General features: G+C 37.4%; 1 long non-coding RNA gene across 1 annotated transcript; it reads right to left on the bottom strand.

Moving 5' to 3' along the window:
• Nucleotides 1-3,349: 3,349 nt before the first annotated feature.
• LOC119731517 lies at nucleotides 3,350-12,138 on the bottom strand. Its single transcript, XR_005271460.1, has 4 exons — nucleotides 12,123-12,138; nucleotides 8,550-8,727; nucleotides 7,549-7,674; nucleotides 3,350-3,550 (listed from the first exon to the last, which is right to left on the bottom strand). It is a non-coding gene; the product is annotated as an uncharacterized LOC119731517 (long non-coding RNA).
• Nucleotides 12,139-14,234: the final 2,096 nt, after the last annotated feature.

Below are 14,234 nucleotides of genomic sequence, written 5' to 3'. Positions count from 1 at the left end.
CTTAATTTTATAAATTCTTATCCTTGATTCTCCATATAGTGATTTTGGTATTTTTAAGTGTATTTTAAGACTGTTTATGGAAAGGGCATTTGGATATATTTTGATAGAATTTGCGATATATAAATTTATAAATTATTATTATTAGGCCGAATAAAAAAAAAACATGTTTCTCGTCTTATCAAGGAAGCAAGGCTTTTTATTTTTTATTTTTATTTTTTTCAAGATGGCCGCCATTTTAAAATTTCCTGCAACCGTTGGTGTTTCACTGTTCAACGACACTTTTTAAAAATGAAAGACAATTAGGACAAGAGAACTGAACATATTTACTAAAGTGTCATTTAGAGTTTTATTGGTATAGGTATTTATTTTGCGATGGATTTGTGGACTTTTTCAGTGTTTTTTACGACATTTTTCAAAAATAAAAAATAATTAAAAAAATCCAGGCAGCCTCCAAAAAGGAAGCAGGCGGGGACGAGAAACATTTTTTTTTTTTTACTTCGCCTTATTAGTTGCAATGAAGGCAAACAGAAGGTCAGGGTTTCAAAACTTGATTTTATTTTTTTAATTTCCACCGCCATCACCGCCATTTTCCTGTTTTGTGTGTGTTTTTAAGTGATAAGTTGTATTATTATTATTATTTGTAAGATTACATTTTTTTTAAATGTTTATTATTGGGGGGGGGGATTAAGAGCATTTAGTTGAAGCAGCTTAGTGCCAAAAATTACAATAAGAAAATGTTTCAGACTTTGGCATACACTCTAATAGTTTATATTTTTTTTCTTCGATTTTTGCATTTTGGCATTGCATCGATGTAATTTCAACCATTAATTGGTTTTTCTCAAATGACATCACTTCCTACAGATTGTCACGTGCATCGGCATTTTGGGCGTCACATTTTTGTGTGTTCTGTAGACATTTCGAGCAACATGCGCACATTTTTAGAACATTTCGCACACTGCGCACACACGCACCTCATGGTGTTGAAAACGCAGATTTTCCTACGAAGATGGCGCCCTACAAGATAGATCTATATCAATAGATCAACAAGCATGCACATGAATTTGAAAAATGTTGAGCTCAAACAGCGAGAAGTTTGCAAGGGTATATAGAGTTAGCCATATAATTTAATTTAGAACAGTGCTATGGAATTCAATTTTAAACTGATAAACTATAATCCAGACAACAGAGGTCAAATGTCAAACAGGTTTAATGACCTTAATTCAATATACATATTAAAGAAACTGACCATTTTTCATCTTAGAAATAAATCCATGATTCGTGAGAGTGCATTCTTTTTGGCTTTTGAAGTCTTTCTGATTTCGTACACCTTCGTGAAAATGACACATAATTCATTTCAAGCGTGACAAAGCATGTGTTGCATTCAAAGAATTATTTTAGGTTATTTTTTGGCATCGATAGACAAAACAGGCTACTTGCCTTGCATCAAAGTGATCACCCCTCAAACGTCCCAATGGAACCATCCTATTTGAATACTTCCTTAAAGTTTTGGAGGGATCTCATTAACATACAAAAATAAGAGTGGGGACAAATTTTGTAGTCGGATGGCAGTATCATTTATTTCAATTGTCAAATTCAGGATCAAATGATAGTCACAGTCAAGGTGTTGCTCCACAAAACAACAAATATTTTCTACACTGGTAGGGCTGTCCTGAATATATGAATATTCGAATATTAGATCATCAACCGAATATTTGAATAATGTAAGTTAGGCCAAAAAAAAAAATATTCGGTCTCTGGTCAGACCAAAGTTCCGAAATTGACGCGGCCATGCGTTTTTTTTTTTTTTCGCTTTTTTTTTTTTCTTCAAGCTTGGATTGTACAGACAAGGTGGGTACTATTTTGCTTTTTTGGTGTCCTCATGTACATTGTTGTCCTCCATAATTTGCCTTGGTGCTTTCAATCATTTGCCTTGGTGCAATTTCCCATTCCTTGGTGATCTTTGGTAAAAAAAATTGAGGAGGTGCGGAAATAGAGGGCGCTGTTGGAGCTACCGCGGAACATTTTGGAGAAAAAAAGATCGACGCGCGCGCTGACCAGAGACCGACTAATATTTTTTTTTGGCCTTAGCGGGTTTGAACATTCAAAAAGAAAAAGCTATGTACCAACGACTGTGATGTGATACTCGTAAAGTTGACGCCTATCATGATTTGGTACCAGATCTTTTAGCTGAGTAAAGTTCCTTGACAACTTATACAATACTTACTGCAAAATACTACAGTGGCCCATAATATCCATCACAGAATGCAATCTTTAACCTGCGCGTTAAAGATGTATGCAAATTTGTATGCAAATTTGTATGCAAATTTTGACCAGTGAGGAAGGCAGCTGCAGCTGGCATGTGAGAAACTTGAACGGCAAATTTTGAATATATTCAAATATTCGTTCAATACAGTTTGGAATAGTCGAGTACTAACTAATTTGGAAACGGACAGCCCTATAAATGTACACTGTTAGGCCAAAAAAAAAAATACTCGGTCTCTGGTCAGACCAAAGTTCCGGAATTGATGCGGCGAAGCGTTTTTTTTTGGTGGCTTTTTTTTTTTCAAGCTTGAATTGTACAGACAAGGTGGGTACTATTTTGCTTTTTTGTGTCCTCATTATACATCGGTGTCCTCCATAATTTGCCTTGGTGCCCTTTATCATTAGCCTTGGTGCAATTTCCCCATTCCTTGGTGCTCCTTGGTACAAAAATTTGAGGTGCGGCAATAGAGGGCGCTGTTGTAGCTTCCAGTTAATTTGAAGGAAAAAAAAGGTTGACGCACATGATTAAAATCGATGCGCGCGCTGACCAGAGACCGAGTTTTTTTTTTTTTTTTTGCCTTATTGAGAGTTGGGGTTGTGTTTTAACAATTCTAGTAAGATCTGCAAGATTAACTAATAAAATCACTCAAGAAAAATGAAGTTGAACATCGCGTTTATAAACATGGAACATTTGAAGAAAAGGTTATATCGCTGGAGACGAGGTTGTAACGTGTCTCATAGATACTGACTTCCAATACAATTCAATGAAGGTACCCGTCCAAAGCCATAAAAGTGCATCGTATAATGCTATAATTGAAATGTGTCCAACATCAGTTTCTGAAGTTTGGTTCAAATTTCTAATATGTGTAGCCTGACATCTTTTCATATACAAAATAAATTAAATATACAAAAATAAAGGTTAAAAGCAAAACAAAAGAAAGGTTTCTGACATATTCACTAATTTCAAACAATTTTCATGAGTTTAATTTGAATGCGCTACACTATAAACTACTTAAGTACAGTTTATAACAATTCTCTTCAATTTCAAAGAATTGATACACAAATTTCTTGTTTCTTTTTTTTTCAATTTTTTTTTTGGGGGGGGATGGGTGTGTTTAGGCGAAAAACAAGATAGCATTATAGAGCCTTCTATGGCTGTTGGACAGCTCAGAAAACTTAACTCAACTATCTCTGGTGTATGCGGGCTGTGTTGAATAGCGCCCTCTACGGCAATGGATGGAGAGGTGACCTCATGCCACATGGCCGACAGGCTCCTTGCTTTCCAAACCTTGGGGAAAATAGATGAAAAAAATTGCAATTCATTCAAATTAAATGATTATTTGCGGAAAAACAAAATACTTGTTTTTGTGGGGGAAACAGAGACTTAGGGCAGTGATCCCAACTACATGAAATGAAATGTGTACATTTTTATTTTAGAACTTGCAGTTCATGTCATCTACATGAAATGAATATGTAAAATTTATTTCAAAACGTGTTGTTTTTATCAACCAGCTTTAAGGCATCTCTTCCCATGAAACATTAACAACAAAAAAAAGACATTTAAGGCCCAAAAAAACAAGGCTTCGGTTTCTCGTATGGGGCTTTGCCCAAAAGTGGTGCGGCGACGCGGCTTTTTTTTTTACTAGTTTTTTCTTCTAATGTCGGCTGATGACTGATTTTCGATCGTTACCCCATCTAAAAACATGTTAAAATTGTGCAGCAGCAGGATTCCAGTCAAACCAGTAATAGTCCGTGGGACGAGGCCTTTTTTTCGCTAGCCACGCGGTCTGGTTCGCCAAATTTTATAAAACTTCACAGACATGTAGATTATGGTGTACCATATCGAAAAAACTTTGTTCCCCGATTAACAGCTTGTTTCGGAATGAGAAAATCTGGGATAAAAACGTCGAAAATTCTACATGAGATAAAAAACATAAGAAACGGCGCCCTCTATTGACATAGTCAGAAACCTTTTCTCACGCAATGGCCGTACGAGTTCGGGCGGTCTGTTCTTGACGCGAGTATTTTTTATTGTTCTCGCACTCAAACGGCGCGGCAGAAACTCGACCCACCAACACTGCACTTAGAATAGGATCTTACACCACCTACATGACCTAAGTATGCCTGAAATTTAAAAAAATGTTATAATTTGATGCAGCCTCAAAAAAAAGGAAGCGGGTGGGCCATTGGGGTTTACTGAGTGGTTTTAACGGAATGGATGGAGCAACAACAAAACATCAATCAATTCTTTAAAAAATGTTCAAAATAATAAAAACGATACTCAGCTGAAACAAAATAATAGCAGTTGTAATGCTGCCACTCAAAGCTTCCAAATAAGGGAATATAAGTTCATTTTCTCTTAAAAACGTTTGCAAACAGAAAGTGGGTCCCTTAATTTGTGACGAGACTTTTGACATATTTTATACAACAATTTATGTAATCGGTCTGTGATGTATACATTTTGTCAGTTGAAAATATACGAGTCAAATGGCCATTCAGTACAGATTGAACAAACTTATGTCATCTAAATACCATTCTTCTTGTGTGGGTGAAAACTGCATGTTTTAATTGCCCCCCACAAAAACATAAATAATTGAAATAAAATTAGATTATATAAAATATATTACGATTAGTATTTCTTTAGGTGATTACTTGAACCACATTGTGCCTGGAATATAAAAAAAGAAAGATGTGCAGTTATTGCTGTCTTTTTATTTATGAATAATTTATTTTTTATGAGTCATTTTTTGTTATAAAAGTGTAATCAAAACTACAAATCAATTGTAAGTACATGTAATGTATGGGAACATGAGATGTAATTTTTGGGTGGTTTTGTAATATTGTAACTTATCTGTTATACATGTATATAATCCCTTTTTAAAATTCTGTGTCACTGCTATTTTAAAGGGGGGAGGGAGTCTGTTAAAAAAATTCATTTCTGGATTTTCGACAAATCCCCTCCCCCAAAAAAAGGGGGGGGGGGCAGAACTGAGAGATGTTACCCTGAGATTCTCATCTGGGTGTACGGTTAATCATTTTTTTGGTGGCTAATACATAACATTCGATCTTAAAACTTCAAGTGCATTGATTATTTCAAGGACAAACTGGAAAAAAGGTTCGGCATCCTGATGAGAAATAATAATACAAATCAAGAATATGCATGTAACATGAAACTTGAAAGAAATATAGGTTTTCCTGGCTATTTTAAAACATTTTAATTTCAAATTCACCAACTCTAACATTCAATTTCGGAGAATATTCATCAGTACAGATCAAATTTGTCTAAGCTGTTTTATTTATTTATTTATATCTTTATTAATCCAGGGTAAACCCAACAGCAAAAAGCTGGTTTTCATTAGGGCCCTGCATTAAAATCAACTAATAATATGAAATTTACAAAATTGAAGGCTTAAAATTATATGCACTTAACACAAATAAAAAGCAAAAACTAAGAAAAGATAAAAGAAAAACAAATCAACATTCCCTCGGTAAAATAACGTTATTAAAACAGAGCGCAAAAAGGAACAAGCGAAAAAAAAAAGAAAAAAAAAAACACACCGAAACTAGAAGTTCAGTTGAGTTAACAAACAAACAGACAGAGGGACTTCATTACGGGAAAAATTTTAATATATATATATATATATATATATATATATATATATATATGCATAAAATATAAAACAAACATATATCCCTTAAAAAAATATGACGTTTAAGCAGATTCCAGTAAAACAAGAACACATAAAGAATACTCAAACATTATTTAAAATCAAATACAAATACTTATTAAACAAAAAAACGCACATAAAAACTGGTAGATGTAAGAAAAAGAAAAGAAAAGAAAAAAAAACCTAAAATTATAGAAGTATTAAAAATGTTAATATAAGTAATTAAAAGTTCAGTCTTAAAAACAGGAAGCGAACGTGTAACTCTAAGCTGGGCAGGAAAACTATTCCAAAGTTTGGCTCCAGTGACTGCAAAACCTTGAGAATAATATTCTGTTTTAGAGGTGGGAATCTGCAAGCTGTTATTTGTATTCTGTCTAGTTACTTGGTATTGTGCAAAACTTGAGAAGAAATCTGTTGCCGAATGGCAGCATTCAGTGATCGAATTCATCTTATGTACATGTAAATCAATTAGACGAATTTAATTTCTGAATGACAAGGTTTGGCGTAGACGAGACGAAAAATTAAAAACTCAGTGACGAAAACATGTGTTCATCGTTTGAATTTGCTTGAACTGAATTTAAAATTGTCTGACAACAGACAAAATTAAACCTTTGGCAGTGCACTAAATCGATGTTGATGGACAACTTTGAATATTAGAAATAAACGATAAGCGTTTTAAAATAGCAGGAAAACCTATATTATCTGGCAAGCACTCATTGCGAGCGAAAAGGTTTCTGACTGTGTCAATAGAGGGCACTATTTCTTAAGTTTTTTTTTCATGCAGAATTTTCGGCGTTTTTATCCCAGATTTTCTCATTCTCAAACAAACTGTGGATCGGGGAACAAAGTTTTTTGATATGGTACATCATAAACTACATGTCTGGAAAGTTTTATAAAATTTGGCGGACCAGATCGCGTATCTCGAAAACTAAAACGTTTTCGGGCTCTCATCCCAAGGACTGTAAGTTTGGCGGTTTTGAGACATCATCTTACATTGAAAAAAAAAAACTTTTTAATTTTGCCAAGGCACATGGTTACGGCAACGCGCACGCAGACCAGAAACCGGAGCCTTTTTTTTTTGGCCTAAGAGAATGTAATGTTTTTGGTAACTTCAAAAATTTGGGCATGCAGTTGGTTTAGAAATACACTGAACTTAGCCTTAAGAAACATTTAGGCCTACTGCAAATTTTTAATCCATTAAGGAAATAATATGTTCATTGTGGCAGGCCATGAGCTCCGTACACAAGTACCCCCTCAACGGTAAGAAATGGAGAGTTGGGGGAGACCACTGGACGATACATTTGAATGCACTGCTAAAGACGCCTGCCGCTCGTGTGAAGACGCTATAGTACTCTTGCACATTCAGAACAAAGTTAGTCATGCCTACTTCGCGCTGTGTGTGAATTAGTACATATACACATGATGGCCCATCCACTGGGCTCTCCAAAGTGATGAAAAAGCGCCCTCTTTTGTTTGTGCACAGAGCCCTGTGTCTTTATTATGGCCGGCAATACGTGCTCCTAAAATGAAAGAGGCTGATCGAATCCTCTTCCCATAGACACAAGCAATACTGCCGGCCACAGACCAATAATCTTGACGTCTTGAGACTAGGACCCACCTCTGGATTTGTGCCATTTGCACGGTGGCTCCAGGGTTCCAGACCACTCCTGCGATATCTGCGCACTATGAAATGCTGCCTTCCCGACACTGTCTCATGTTGCTCACCAACTGGGAAGACAGGTGTCTGTAGGAAATAATGAGAGGAACAAAATTAGAGCCATGCAGGGCCGGGAGGGGGGCCTGGGCTGCGTCCCCAGGGATAAGCATGAGTAAACCTCATGTCAAGCGACCAGGTATTCTTAGTTATTCTCGGTATTCTCCTGAGTATTCCAAATAACAATGGGCGCACAAAGGATCCAGGTTTTGTCAATTATCGAGCACTTTTTGGGCAACCTAATTAAAACAGATCAAGCACTGAAGAGCCCACTCTCATTGCACAGCCAAGCCAAAAAACGATGCCTACTAAATTTATGTGCTAAACAAAACTAAGCAGGGAAAACAGTCGTTAGTAATTAATATATTCAGTGCATGTGTGGTAACCTGTAATTTGATGAGAACTATAAGATTGCTAAGGTGACATGAGTTAGATTAAATGAAAGGTCATCAAAAATTAAAAGACACAGCTGTTTATTGTCTTTTTTTTAGTAAATTGTTTCAACCAAATGATCATGGTCCAGTTCGTCCAGAGTTTTCAAGTTGGCTACACTAATATAATATATTTTCTAGGAGGGTGCGACCGGGACCCCTAAACATGGCCATAATTAATAAATAAATCAAAATTCCCACACGTTCATAATAATCCGGCTCCATTTTTCCCCTCAGATTTCTTGGGAATGACAGATCCTGTGCCAACGGAAGTTCTTGTGCAACCTCTTACGTAAGAACGGAACATGCCGGTGTTCGTTTAATTTTGGGACTGTAAATAGAATGTCTTCGTCTGGGCTTTCAAAAGTCCAGACATGGAACAATGCATGGCTATGTATATGGCCATCTTTATGGGTCTAGGTTCCAACAAGCCTCAAGAGATGCTGATTATAGCGGAGACAAGTGCCGACTTACCATTCACGAAGGAGTAGTGAGTTGTCGATCCAGAACCCACTGCCTTTCAGGACAAACTGATGTCTGCAGCATGGATGCAAACCCAAACCGATGGAAGGAGATATTGCCGCCACTCCTTCAAGTCGTTGACCAAAGGCGGGGGGTAAGACAATCTCCACGATACTGGTCATGTCGTCCCCTGTTAGCATAAACAGGCAAAGAAATAAAAGAAGTAACGTTAGCCATGAAGAATGGATGCACCAATGGGTACCCTTCAAATTTGAACTGAATTTAAACAGCGAAGTTGCTGGAAATGGACATATTGTAGACGTCCCCTACATGAAACGTGGCCAGCGATCACATGAATCTTCATCGTTGATCATTATTTATGTCTGACAAGGCTTGGTGAGCCCTAAGGGGAATTAGTGTGTCATGGGGACAAAATTGGCACATTTTGGAATTCAAGTTTAAGAGAAGCTATAATCCTCTTTGAGGATTTCCTCCAGCCCTAAAGGACAACCCAATGATAAAATATAGGGCTGAGGTAACTCCAGCTAGATTTGCTGATGCATTCTACACAAGGCCACGAGAATGAAGGTTTTAGATTTGAGTCCACCGCCCGCACCTCCCCGCGGCAGCTGCACGAAAATTTCATTATTTGGTAAAACTGTCATTACAGTGAAACGCCACTATGAGGCCAAAAAAAAAAAAATGTGTGTTTACGGTAACGGTCTGAAAAAATCCAGGTAGGTAGGTCGGGAATTAATTTTATTTTGTAATATTTTTTTATTTCAGTTCTGCATGCTCATGCGTGTTCTTTCGCAAAATATTTGTCTAAAAACATTACCGGTATTCAAGCATTCAAGATATTTAATCGATACATTTCTTTTCAATTTAATTCGTACCGTCCTGCAGGGTTCTCCCCAGGATTTTTCCAAACCTGTAGAAAAATTTTGCTGTGATTCAACAACCTGCGAATCCATGGTGTGGGGTCCGCTTTTTAAGGGCACGCGGAAGGAACCAGTGTGCCATGTTGTATGCGCTGCATGCCTGTCAGCTGGCGGTCGACAGGACCCGCCATCGTGTGCATTTTGATCAAACATGAATCAGAAAAACAGGATTTTGGTCAAGATTTTGCATAACAAGATGAAATAATGGCGTATGTAACGATTATATTGTGCATTTTAATGGCATGAATAATAATTATATTGTGCATATCGGGGGCTGAAAAATGTGACCGGCATTTGTGTTGGGCCGACTCGCAGTACGCACGTTTGTACGTGGGGAGAACCTTGCCGGCCGTCGGCCAGGCGCACCAGTTCACCCCGATGCGTTTGTGCAAAAATAATCGTACTTCATGTAGTTTGAGAATTCAAGTTTTGAGATCATCGCGATTTTCGCACGTTTAACAAAGGTATGTTTGCGTCAAATCATGGTCAGTTTCAAGTGTGGAAAATGGTCTATGTTCGTGGCAAATAATTAAAAGTACTTGAAATGTTGAAATTTGTTCATTTAAAATGATCATATATCAACCTTCAAAATGGCAATAAAAAGTTTGAGGTCAGCAATTTGGCCGAAAAAATTCCAGGTCGGTCGGGTTACCGTAAACACACCATTTTTTTTTTTTGGGCCCAACGCACTTCAAGGGATCCACAGAGAGTGTTCGAAATAACGATCGTTTGGTACCCTCTTTTGACCAATAGTGAACTGGCATTTCTCACATTCCGCGGCCACACAAGGAGTTTATTCCTTGTGGAAATAATAGCCATCTACCCCTCTTGTAACTATGGGTCGTTTGATGTTCGGGAATTAAAACTGGCTCAAATAGTGTTTAATCCATGTACAACCGGTAGTTTTTTTTTGTTAATCTGTTGACTTTTTTCAACAACACTGTTTGGTACGTTTTGTACATTAAAACCGGGCGCCAAGGATGATGTTCGCTATAGCGCGGTGTTCACTATAGCGGCGTACGTTCCACTGTATTTCAAAAACCGTTATTCTCAATCACAAAATATACCCAAAAAGATAATTTAATAGTCGCATAAAAATGAGATACTATGGCATATTTCCCCATGTATACTATGGTTTATGGTGTGCATGTTTGATGCAGACCGAGGCCAGACAGCAACTTCCTGATAGTCAATCTTTTAGAGGTTTTTTCCTCGGGTTTCCCCCATTCCATTCGGCATTTACCAAGGGCTGCTTCTATCGATTGATCTGATTGGTCCTTTAATTGTGGCACTCACTGAGTCAACCAATGGACACTTTCATCTTTGTCACTAGTTACAGTTCACATGAAAGTATACACTCTGAGGTAGGATGGGTTGCCATATTATTGCGGTACTTATCACGTTTCTCGTTCGGAATAGAGATTGCCCATTAACCTTCCCGAATTGTCCTGTCTTTTGTGTAGCATAACTCTTCCTTTTCAAATTGATATAAAAAAATCCGACGGTGGTGTGGTTTTTCAGTGTACGATGCCTGTGAAAATAGACATGCTCGGAGTGTGCAAACGGAGGTGGACTCCCTATTATCGCAGTATGCGGGAAGTGGTTTTTATAATGATCTCAACTTTTTTATTCATAGTTAATGTTTGACCAAAACATCCCCTGAATAAAGTCTGATATTTTCCCTGTAACGTTCAAGTTGATTAAAGACTATATGTCTGCAGGATTTCTTAAGACCCTGCCCTTCCCCCGAAAGAACACAAATCACTGAGAAAAGTCTACTGATTGGCGATTGAGGGCGCCATTCACTTTACTCCGTGTGCCGTTTTATTTTTGTTAACGAGCTGTGCTTATTTTGATCCACTAAAAGTTTTTTAACCATTTCACGGTGCAAATAATCGTCCGTCATTTTCATTTTACATTTACAGCTGAAGAACGGGAACCAGGCACTGGAACTTTCATGGACAAAGCACCATTAAAGATTTATGTTAAAAATATATGTACACAACATTTTTGAATTTTCCTTATTATATAACTCGGCAAAAAAGTCCTTAATGACTGGTGAACTGGATAAAAATCGCCACTTGAACTTTGAAGGAGTTTGGCAACGCATTAAGAAAAATTTCCCATACCGCGATAATACTATTACTAGGGATGCCGCAATAATAGGGAGTCCGAATATACAAGATAAGCAAAAGCAATGTCTTTTTTTCTGTTTCGAAAGTAGCGTCAGGATGCAACTTTCTTGAAATCCCAAAAATGATGATAACACATGAACCTGGGACTGAGAAACATTTCCAATTTTGTTAATGTTAACAAATTTCTTGACTCTCCATAGTAGACATTTGTACACAACCGCTGAAGTGGCGCCAGGTTGCAACATTCAATCAATTTTCCCTGCTACACTTCACTTTTTGGGACAAATTATCACTTTCCGATGGCTGATAGGTCACTGCAGGAAAAAATAGTGATAGCCAGGTATGGAAATCTTTCCCTAGACAGCTAAAGATAGGCCTAGTCTATAGCGCTTGGTCGATTTGTGCCCAATTTCCGGACACCACCGATTTGGAATTTCGGACTAAATTTTAATGACAATAAATTCGTTCATAAGGGCTGAATACCAAGCATTATTAAGGTTATACAGTACCTGCATTTAACTGAACTGAGGTATGGCAACAATGCACGAAGAAAGTCGGTAAACGAAAGCGCGTCGACGTGCATCACGTTAGTCATCACGTTTGGGTACGCCATGTTCACATGTTCCCGCCAATACAGCGCCACCAAGTGTTTGCTTTCAAAATAATAATTTACCGCACACTTTGGCACACTTTACCAATTTACTTCTTTTTTTTCAAAAGAGGGCGCGCTACACAAATTATGGTCACCACCGTAGACATCATTATATGTCTATGGTCACCACCCGGGATTACAGATAACCTGCCTAAGTGAAGCTCCATTTAGCACAATGAGTCCTTGTGGAGCCGATTACTCAAAAACCACAGTTTGATATTAGATTGAAATTTTGTTTAAGAAATGGTAGGAATGTCATAAGGAACATTTTTAGATTTCAAAAGGGAACATAAAAATGAACGACAAACTATCTCAAAAATCAAGTAATGCATTAAATTGAACGGTGGCCAGGTGATTTATCATGAAAAATAGACAAACTAGACAGAAGATTTAGACAAAATATTGTTTTTCTCTCCCTCAACAGTGTCTTGTGTAAACGCGGAGAAAAACTTGGCGAGAGTGCAGTCCCACTCCAAACAGACCATTTTCTACACTTTTTGCTCGGAAACGATAGTCATGGTCTACAAACTATCTCAAAAATTAAGTAATGCATTAAATTGAACGGTGGCCAGGTGATTTATCATGAAAAATAGACAAACTAGACAGAAGATTGAGACAAAATATTGTTTTTCTCTCCCTCACCAGTGTCTTGTGTAAACGCGAAGAAAAACTTGGCGAGAGTGCAGTCCTACTCCAAACCGACCATTTTCCACACTTTTTGCTCGGAAACGATAGTCATGGTCGACAAACTATCTCAAAAAATAAGTAATGCATTAAATTGAACGGTGGCCAGGTGATTTATCATGAAAAATAGACAAACTAGATAGAAGATTGAGACAAAATATTGTTTTTCTCTCCCTCAACAGTGTCTTGTGTAAACGCGGAGAAAAACTTGGCGAGAGTGCAGTCCCACTCCAAACAGACCATTTTCCACACTTTTTGCTCGGAAACGATAGTCATGGTGGACAAACTATCTCAAAAATTAAGTAATACATTTAATTGAACGGTGGCCAGGTGATTTATCATGAAAAATAGACAAACTAGACAGAAGATTTAGACAAAATATTATTTTTCTCTCCCTCAACAGTGTCTTGTGTAAACGCGGAGAAAAACTTGGCGAGAGTGCAGTCCCACTCCAAACAGACCATTTTCCACACTTTTTGATCGGAAACGATAGTCATGGACGACAAACTATCTCAAAAATTAAGTAATGCATTAAATTGAACGGTGGCCAGGTGATTTATCATGAAAAATAGACAAACTAGACAGAAGATTTAGACAAAATATTGTTTTTCTCTCCCTCACCAGTGTCTTGTGTAAACGCGGAGAAAAACTTGGCGAGAGTGCAGTCCTACTCCAAACCGACCATTTTCCACACTTTTTGCTCGGAAACGATAGTCATGGTCGACAAACTATCTCAAAAATTAAGTAATGCATTTAATTGAACGGTGGCCAGGTGATTTATCATGAAAAATAGACAAACTAGATAGAAGATTGAGACAAAATATTGTTTTTCTCTCCCTCAACAGTGTATTGTGTAAACGCGGAGAAAAACTTGGCGAAGAGTGCAGTCCCACTCCAAACAGACCATTTTCCACACTTTTTGCTAGGAAACGATAGTCATGGTCTACAAACTATCTCAAAAATTAAGTAATGCATTAAATTGAACGGTGGCCAGGTGATTTATCATGAAAAATAGACAAACTAGACAGAAGATTGAGACAAAATATTGTTTTTCTCTCCCTCACCAGTGTCTTGTGTAAACGCGGAGAAAAACTTGGCGAGAGTGCAGTCCTACTCCAAACCGACCATTTTCCACACTTTTTGCTCGGAAACGATAGTCATGGTCGACAAACTATCTCAAAAATTAAGTAATGCATTAAATTGAACGGTGGCCAGGTGATTTATCATGAAAAATAGACAAACTAGATAGAAGATTGAGACAAAATATTGTTTTTCTCTCCCTCAA

Source organism: Patiria miniata, unplaced genomic scaffold (genome assembly GCF_015706575.1).
Source record: "Patiria miniata isolate m_02_andy unplaced genomic scaffold, ASM1570657v1 HiC_scaffold_24, whole genome shotgun sequence".
In the NCBI taxonomy this organism is placed as follows: Eukaryota; Metazoa; Echinodermata; class Asteroidea; order Valvatida; family Asterinidae; genus Patiria; species Patiria miniata.
This window is presented reverse-complemented; position numbering and strand designations above follow the sequence as displayed.